The sequence below is a fragment of the Puma concolor genome, chromosome F2 (assembly GCF_028749965.1).
Source record: "Puma concolor isolate L17-30 chromosome F2, mPumCon1.1.hap2, whole genome shotgun sequence".
Lineage (NCBI taxonomy): Eukaryota > Metazoa > Chordata > Mammalia > Carnivora > Felidae > Puma > Puma concolor.
Genome location: NC_141684.1, coordinates 78551413 through 78559132, shown reverse-complemented (window position 1 = coordinate 78559132; position 7720 = coordinate 78551413). Strand labels below are relative to the sequence as shown.

Genomic DNA, 7720 nt, shown 5'->3' with positions numbered 1-7720 from the left:
CTTGACCACCGACCGTTGGCAACAAAGGATCTGTTCTCTGTCACTGTGGTTTTGTGTTTTTGAGAGTATCAGACAAACAGTATCATACAACATGCAACTTTTGAGACTGGCTTCTTTCACACAGCCTTATGCGTTTGAAATTCATCCAAGGTGTTGAGTCCGTCCACAGTTCATTCCTTTTCATTGCTACAGCATCACTTCGTTGTGTTGTCGGACCTCCATTTATACATCCACTCGGCCACTCAAGGACATTTGGATTGTTTTTGGCTTTTGGCAATTATGAATAGAACAGCTATAAATATTTAGCTAAAGGTATTTAAGTGAGTATAAATTTTAATTTCTCTAAGGAAAATAAGTACCTAGGAATGGGATTACCAGGTCATATAGTAAAATGTAGGTTTAATCTATTGAGAAAGCGCTACATTATTTTTCAGAGTGGCTGTGAGATTTTGCGTCGCCGTCAGCGATGTTGGAGATTTCCAGTTACTTCATATCCTTTTAGCACGTGGCGTTTTAGCCATTTTCATTGGTGCGACTCTCACTGTGGCTTTAACACGCATTTCTCCAACGGTTGGTATTGTTGAACATGTTTTCTGCGTGTTTATTGGCCATCCTTATGCCCCCTTTGATGAAGTGTACGTGTAAGTTTTTGTCTATTTAAAAAAATTTTTTTAGTGTTTATTTTTTTTTAGTTTTTAACGTTTATTTATTTTTGAGACAGAGAGAGACAGAGCATGAATGGGGGAGGGTCGGAGAGAGAAGGAGACACAGAATTGGAAACAGGCTCCAGGCTCTGAGCTGTCAGCACAGAGCCCGATGCGGGGCTCGAACTCACGGACCACGAGATCGTGACCTGAGCCGAAGTTGGACGCTTACGGACTGAGCCACCTAGGCGCCCCAGTTTTTGTCTATTTTTAAACTGGATTATTTTCTTAATGTAGAGATATGAATTTTATTTACTTATTTATTTTTTTGGTATAGTCTGAACACAAGTTGTTTGTACAAATGAATATTTTTTCCTAGTCCGTAACTTGCCTTTTCAATCTCTTAACAATGTCTTTCCCAGTTCAAATGTTTTAGAATTTTAATACTATTTAAGTAATCAAGATTTCATTTTAAAGATTGTGCTTTTGGTATCATGTGTACTCTAAGTCACAAAGATTTTCTCTATTATTTTCTTGTAAAACTTTATAGTTTTATGTTTTTTTATTAAAAATTTTTAAAAAAATTTTTATTTATTTTTGAGAGAGAGACAGAATGTGAGCAGGAGAGGAACAGAGAGAGGGAGACACAGAATCGGAAGCAGGCTCCAGGCTCTGAGCCATCAGCACAGAGCCCGATGCAGGGCTCAAACTCAGGAACCATGAGATCATGACCTGAGCTGAAGTCGGAGGCTTAACCGACTGAGCCACCCAGGTGCCTCTATGTTTTATATAAAACATAAATGTTAGGTCTGCAATCCACTTTGAGATAATTTTGGTATAAGTTGTAAGGTTTAAGTCAAGTTTTACTTTTTTTTTTTTTTTTTTTTTCAGGCATTGGTTCATTTACCTGGGTTGTTGAATTTCTGTGTGTAGAGTTATCAGGACATTCCCTCCTCCTCCTGGTAAGGTCTGTGGAGTCTGTTGTGATATTCCACCCCTTCCCACACCCCCACTCTCTTCCCCCCCTCTTATAACCCCCCTCCAATTTCTCCTCCCCCTTTCATTCTTGATATTGATGGTTGTGTCTTTCCTTTTTTTCTTTGTCAGTCTTGCTTGAGGTTTATCAACTTGAACGATTGTTTCAAAGAATGAGCTTTTGGTTTCCTTGATTATCTTTATCTTATTTTGGTTTGCTTTCCATTTTATCAGTTTCTGCCCTTTAAAAAAAAACATTATTTCCTTCTTTCTATGTCTTTGCTTCCCCCCGCCCCCCTACTATCTTAATGGGGAAACTGAGACTATTGGGTTGAGATTTTTGTTCTTTGCTCTGACTTTCCCTCTAAGCACTGCTTTATATTTGTTCAGTTCAGAAGGTTTTCTAATATCCTTTGAGGTCTTTGACCCATGAATTACTCAGAAGTGTATCGGTTAATTTGCAAGTATTTAGAGACTTTTTTGTTCTTACTGCTATCGATTTGTAGTTTAACTCCATTACTGTCAAAAAATATTCTTCGTATAATTTAAATACTTTGAGTTTGTTAGGGCTTGTTTAAAACTTAAGATGTGGTCCATATTGTTGCATGTTTCACGTGCACCTGAAAAGAATGTCTTTTTGGTGTAATGTTCTACACATACCAGTTACATTCAGGTGATTGATTGTATAGTTCTTTTATATCTCTTCTGTATTCATTTCTTCTCTACCTGTTCTGTTGATTACCGAGAGAGGAATGTTAAAGTCTACAACTATACTTGTGAATTGCTCTCTTTCTTTCTGTTTTCTCAATTTTTTTCCATTGTGGTGAAAAACATATATAAAGTTTATCATTTTGGCCATGTTTCGATGTACGATTCAGTGACATTCGGTACGTTGACTTTGTTGTGCAAACATCTCTACTACCCATTTCCAAAACTTTTTCATCATCCCAAATGGAACCCTAAATGTTAGCGACTCCCCACTCCTGCCTCCCCGCAACCCCTTGTAACCCTTATTCTACTTTCTGTCTCCATGATTTGCCTATTCCAGGTACCTCATGGAGGGAAGATCACACAATATTTATGGTCTTCTTGGTCTGGGGCTGCCTTGAGCCTAGGCCCGGGCACAGCCGAGGAAAAATGGGAAACTCATCACTCGTTTGGAGTCGAAGAGTCAGGATGGATGTGCTCATTCTGTCTTGCCTGGAACTAAACCTCTTCCCTTCGACATGATTGTTTTATCACAGCTTGTTGAGAAAACTGCAGGATGGAAAATGTTTGCCAGAAAACATGTATGGGGGCACCTGGGTGGCTCCATCGGTGGAGACACGAACTCTGGATTTTGGCTCAGGTAATGATCTCACGGGATTCGTGGGACGGAGCCCCATGTCAGGCTCTGTGCTGACAAGCAGGGAACCTGTTGGGATTCTCTCTCTCCTTCTCTCTCTGCACCTCCCTCCAGCCTCCGCGTGCACTCGCACCCACGTGGGCTCTCTCTCTCTCTCAAAATAAATAAAAAAATAAATAAATAAATAAACATTAAAAAAATCACTTATAGGGGTACCTGGGTGGCTCGGTTGGTTAAGCATCCGACTTCAGCTCAGGTCATGATCTCACAGTTTGTGAATTCGAGCCCCGTGTCGGGCTCTGTGCTGACAGCTCAGCGCCTGGAGCCTGCTTCCGATTCTGTGTCTCCCTCTCTCTCTGCCCCTCCCCTGCTTGCACTCTGTCTCTGTCCCAAAAATAAAATAAAAACATTAAAACATTTTTTAAAAAATCACTTAGAAACTAGAAACTAAATTTATTCTTAAAGTTATTTTTTACTATCTAGGTAATGTATTATTAATTCTCCTTGCAATAGTTAATTAACATAGTTAGGACCAAAAGTTTCCTTTCATCAAACTGTCTTGTCTCAGTTTTTTTTTTTTTCCCCCTTTCCTAGAGGGTACTTCATTAAACAGCTTTATTCTCCTTTCAGTGGCATGTCTTAGAGGTCTAGCCATGTTTGTCCATATGGAGAAACCCCACTTTTAACTGGTTCATTGTATATGATCGTTGCGATTTACCTCAGTTCATTAGGCCATTCTCCTATTTAAGTACCTAGATTTTTAAAATAAAGACCATGTTTGCTTAGAAAGAATGTTAACATCTGTGTTTTAAATGATCCCTGCGGCTTCAAGTAGTCTGATCCTGTGAGTTTTAATGGTGTTTGCTGAGGTTCTTAATTTGATTGCTAAAAGCTCACATTTTTTGTTTCTCAGCATCAAACTGTAGTCTTAACACTATTAAACCAAATGTCAAGTCTCTTTGCTCAAAAGCAATGCACTCAATTGAATGCCGGTGGAAATCAGTCACCTTTAATTGAATTCCAGTAGCTTTCCCAAGAGTATAATTAAAATAATTGGCTCAATCCATAGCCACAAAAACTCAGTCCAGAATAACATAGCTTTCCTTATAATACTCTAATAGGATTTGATTTCTATACAAACTGGATTTTTGCCAGACTCCAAATCCTCATCTAACATCATTATTTATTTATCGGGCCATACACGGTTCTGCTTCTTGGGGTATTGAGAATTGCATTTTACTCCAGCTACAATACTGATGTTCTCTAGAAATCCATACATGAAGTCTCTATTTCCCTTTCCCCTAAGGACAGACTATGTGATTAGCTGAGTTTAAGTCATGTCTCTGCTCCCTGGAGGTACTGGGGAGGGGAGAGAGAAGGTAGATTTTCTGTTCCTTAGTGTGAAATGGGTGCCATGGAGGTCACAATGGGATCAGTCATTTTCCAAAAGAAAATCATTTAGCTGCTCAAAAGTGATGTTAATTACATTAATGCCAGCTGCTAGCCTTTTAAATGAGCATGACCCTTCCCATCTTTTTATTTTTATTTTTTTAGTTTATTTATTTATTTTGAGAGAGAGAGACAGAGAGACAGGCAGAGCGAGCAGACTGGGGATCTGTTTGTGTGTGGAAGTCCTGGACCCAGAAAAACTTGATTTTCTCTCCCTCTTACTCTTTGATTCCCAGCTGGGAAAGAGCACGTGTGTGTTTGGTCAGGGATCATCCCTCACTGTTCCAGTTCAGCATGCAGAGGGGTGTAGGGAAATTATTTGCTACTTGATTTAGCTATGCTTTGCTGCAAGGAGTAAGTAGGCGATTATGGAAAGCCTAGAGAAGAAGATATCTAAAAAGAGAGAGAAGCAGAGGAAGTGATGGTTAGATATGTTGGGGATGGAAGTAGTAATTAACTACGAATTCAGAATAGAGCTTCAAAGTCTGTTCTACTTAATCGCCACACTAGCTTGTTGGCTATAGACAAAGATAACCATAAAATAGGGGGAAATAATTTCAGTATTCACTGCTACCTAAGTAGGCCTGGGAAACAGTCAAGGAATAGTGCTTGTACTTGTGGGAAAGTGTTCAGAGGGTGTGCATTGACATGCGTACATACACGCACAGCAGGGGAACTAACAGGCAAGCAGCAAGGCGGAACCACTCTGAAGAGAAGAATGGTAGGTTTTTGTTTCCAGATCTGAGTTTGGGGAGTAATTACAGCATTTGGGAGAGAGCTTCAAGACCAGAGGGGTTCTTTAGTCCCTCTGCTTCTTCTTCTTCTTCTTTTTAAGGAACTTTATTTTTTCTTTAATGTTTATTTATTTATTTGTGTGTGTGAGAGAGAGAGAACACACAGGAGGAAGGGCAGAGAGAGAGGGAGATGAAGAATCCAGAGCAGGCTCCAGCCTCTGAGCTGTCAGCACAGAGCCTGATGTGGAGCTGGAACCCACGAACCATGAGATCATGACCTGAGCCAAAGTCAGATGCTTAACTGAGTGAACCACCCAGGCACCCAGAGTCCCTCTGCTTCTTTTTTTTTTTTTTTTTTTAAATGTCGCAAAGCCTTTGATATGCAAATGGACATGTGAGTCCCCAAGGGAAGAGCTTCTGGAGAAGCCCTGCCTTTTTAGTAAATGCTGCTCCTTTTTTTTTTTTTTTTAAGTTTTTTTTTTCAACGTTTATTTATTTTTGGGACAGAGAGAGACAGAGCATGAACGGGAGAGGGGCAGAGAGAGAGGGAGACTCAGAATCGGAAACAGGCTCCAGGCTCTGAGCCATCAGCCCAGAGCCCGACGCGGGGCTCGAACTCACGGACCGCGAGATCGTGACCTGGCTGAAGTCGGACGCTCAACCGACTGCACCACCCAGGCGCCCCCCCCTCTGCTTCTTTAGAGGGGCTGAGTTGCTAGTGGTCCAGCTGTCTCCTTTCTACATTCCTGCCCCCCTGGTGGGGAAGTGCTACAGGAGAAAAACACCTTCAACACAACTGGAGCTATGACAAGTTGTCCTTCCATACTTGATGAGTCTTTAATGCTTTCTGTTTCCTTGTTCAGCATTCTCTCTTGTGGCCTCATAGGAGCTATTTTCTATTTCCTGCATTCTCTGACATCTCCTTTTTTGGTTACTATTGGGAAATAACTCTACTTCCTAGTTTATGAAGAAAGACGGCACCATAAGCCTGTACTTTCCACAGCTTCTGTTGCCATCTGTGTATTGATAACTCTGGGTCTCCAACTCCGTCCCAAATGCGTCTACCGAACCTGAGTTCTACAGACACTTTGGGTGTTACTGAACGTACTCTCCTTGTCACCCCTTGTGATCAGCACCCTATAAATAGTACTCAAGTTAGGACCCTAGGGAGGGATCATTCTTGATGTCCCCTCCCCTGTCCTTAAAACCATGTCTCCTCCCCTTCACTACCATATCCCATGGGACCAATCACCAGTTCTAGTCGGTCCTGCTTTCTTACTATTTCTCTTCAGCTCTTCTGTCCTCTGGATGACTCTGCCTGAGTCTCTCCCAGTTCCAGGGCATTCTTCCATGCTGCCTCTAGAGTGATTTTTCTAAAGTAGAATTCTATTCCCTTTTTGTTTTTATGTAGATCCTGGCTGTGGCTCCTCCATTGGACTCAGGAAAGTCTCAAGTTCCAAACCTTTGGTGTTCAAGAACCTCATGGTCCAACACTGCTCACCTCACCAGAATCCTCTCTTGCTACCTCCCCCCTTCCCAGACTTCTGCCTTGCCAGAGGATATACAATCCAGAGTGCCTATGTATTCTCTGGAATGCTTATTTAAAATACAAAGTCCTAGGCTCCAGATTCTGAGGTAGTAGATAAGCCTCAGGGCTCTGGAAGCTGCATTGCAACAAGCTGGGCAACTCATATGGAGGGGACTTATGGACCCCACCTGAGAAATCCTGCTGATCAGGTTCAAAGCTAGGCTATTTCTTAAAGCTTCATGCTGTTTAGTCTCTAGCATTTCCATGTGCTGCATTCACTACCTGGAGTACCCCATTTTTCATCTTCTGCCTTCCTTACTTCCAACCCTGCGTGGTTCTTTATCCTTCCCTTCCAGGATGCAGCTTTCAGGTGGTGTCTTCTGAGAAACCCTCACCACCCTTTCAAAGCTAAGCGGGTGAACCCCCCTTCTTTGTACATGCTAAGGAATTTATTACACTATCACTGCCTGGTCACTGGTTTCTCCTATATAAGCGGATGAGCTCCTTATGGGCTTGCCTCTGATTGGTGAAATCTTCCGAACTTGACATTTTCAAAAGAATGGCAGCGCTGTACGAGGGCCATTAAATAAGTCCTATCCCCTGGCAGCACAAAATACCACAGAAATGGCATGGCGACCTCCTTCCATCTTTCTGTTCAACATAATACCAAGAGTGAATTTCTTTTAGCCTTAGTTATATAACATGTTGGCTTTGCTTAGGGAGAAGCATGGAAACATCTCCCAATAAGCTCAGTATTGAGCCCAGAATTAGCTAACTTTCTTTCTGTCTTTCATTCATTTGATTTTTAAGTAATCTCTACACCCAACATGGGACTCAAACTCATGGCTCCAAGATCAAGAGTCGCATGGTCTACCAACTGAGCCAGCCAGAGTGCCCTTCAGAATGAACTAACTTTCAACACAACATTTCAGGGGAGGATAATTAACCTCACTGAAGTGGAGGATGAGTGTTTTTGTAAATATATTTTAAAAATTGAAGTCTTATTTTTAATAAGACCCATGGTAGTAAATCTCTATGAAAAGCA

At 41.4% G+C, this 7720-nt stretch overlaps 1 long non-coding RNA gene across 1 annotated transcript; it reads left to right on the top strand.

The window, feature by feature from the left end:
- The first annotated feature begins 1114 nt into the window (after positions 1–1114).
- Positions 1115–7720, top strand: LOC147572135 (uncharacterized). Its single transcript, XR_015246591.1, has 4 exons — positions 1115–1416; positions 1536–1606; positions 2668–2967; positions 6559–7720. It is a non-coding gene; the product is annotated as an uncharacterized LOC147572135 (long non-coding RNA).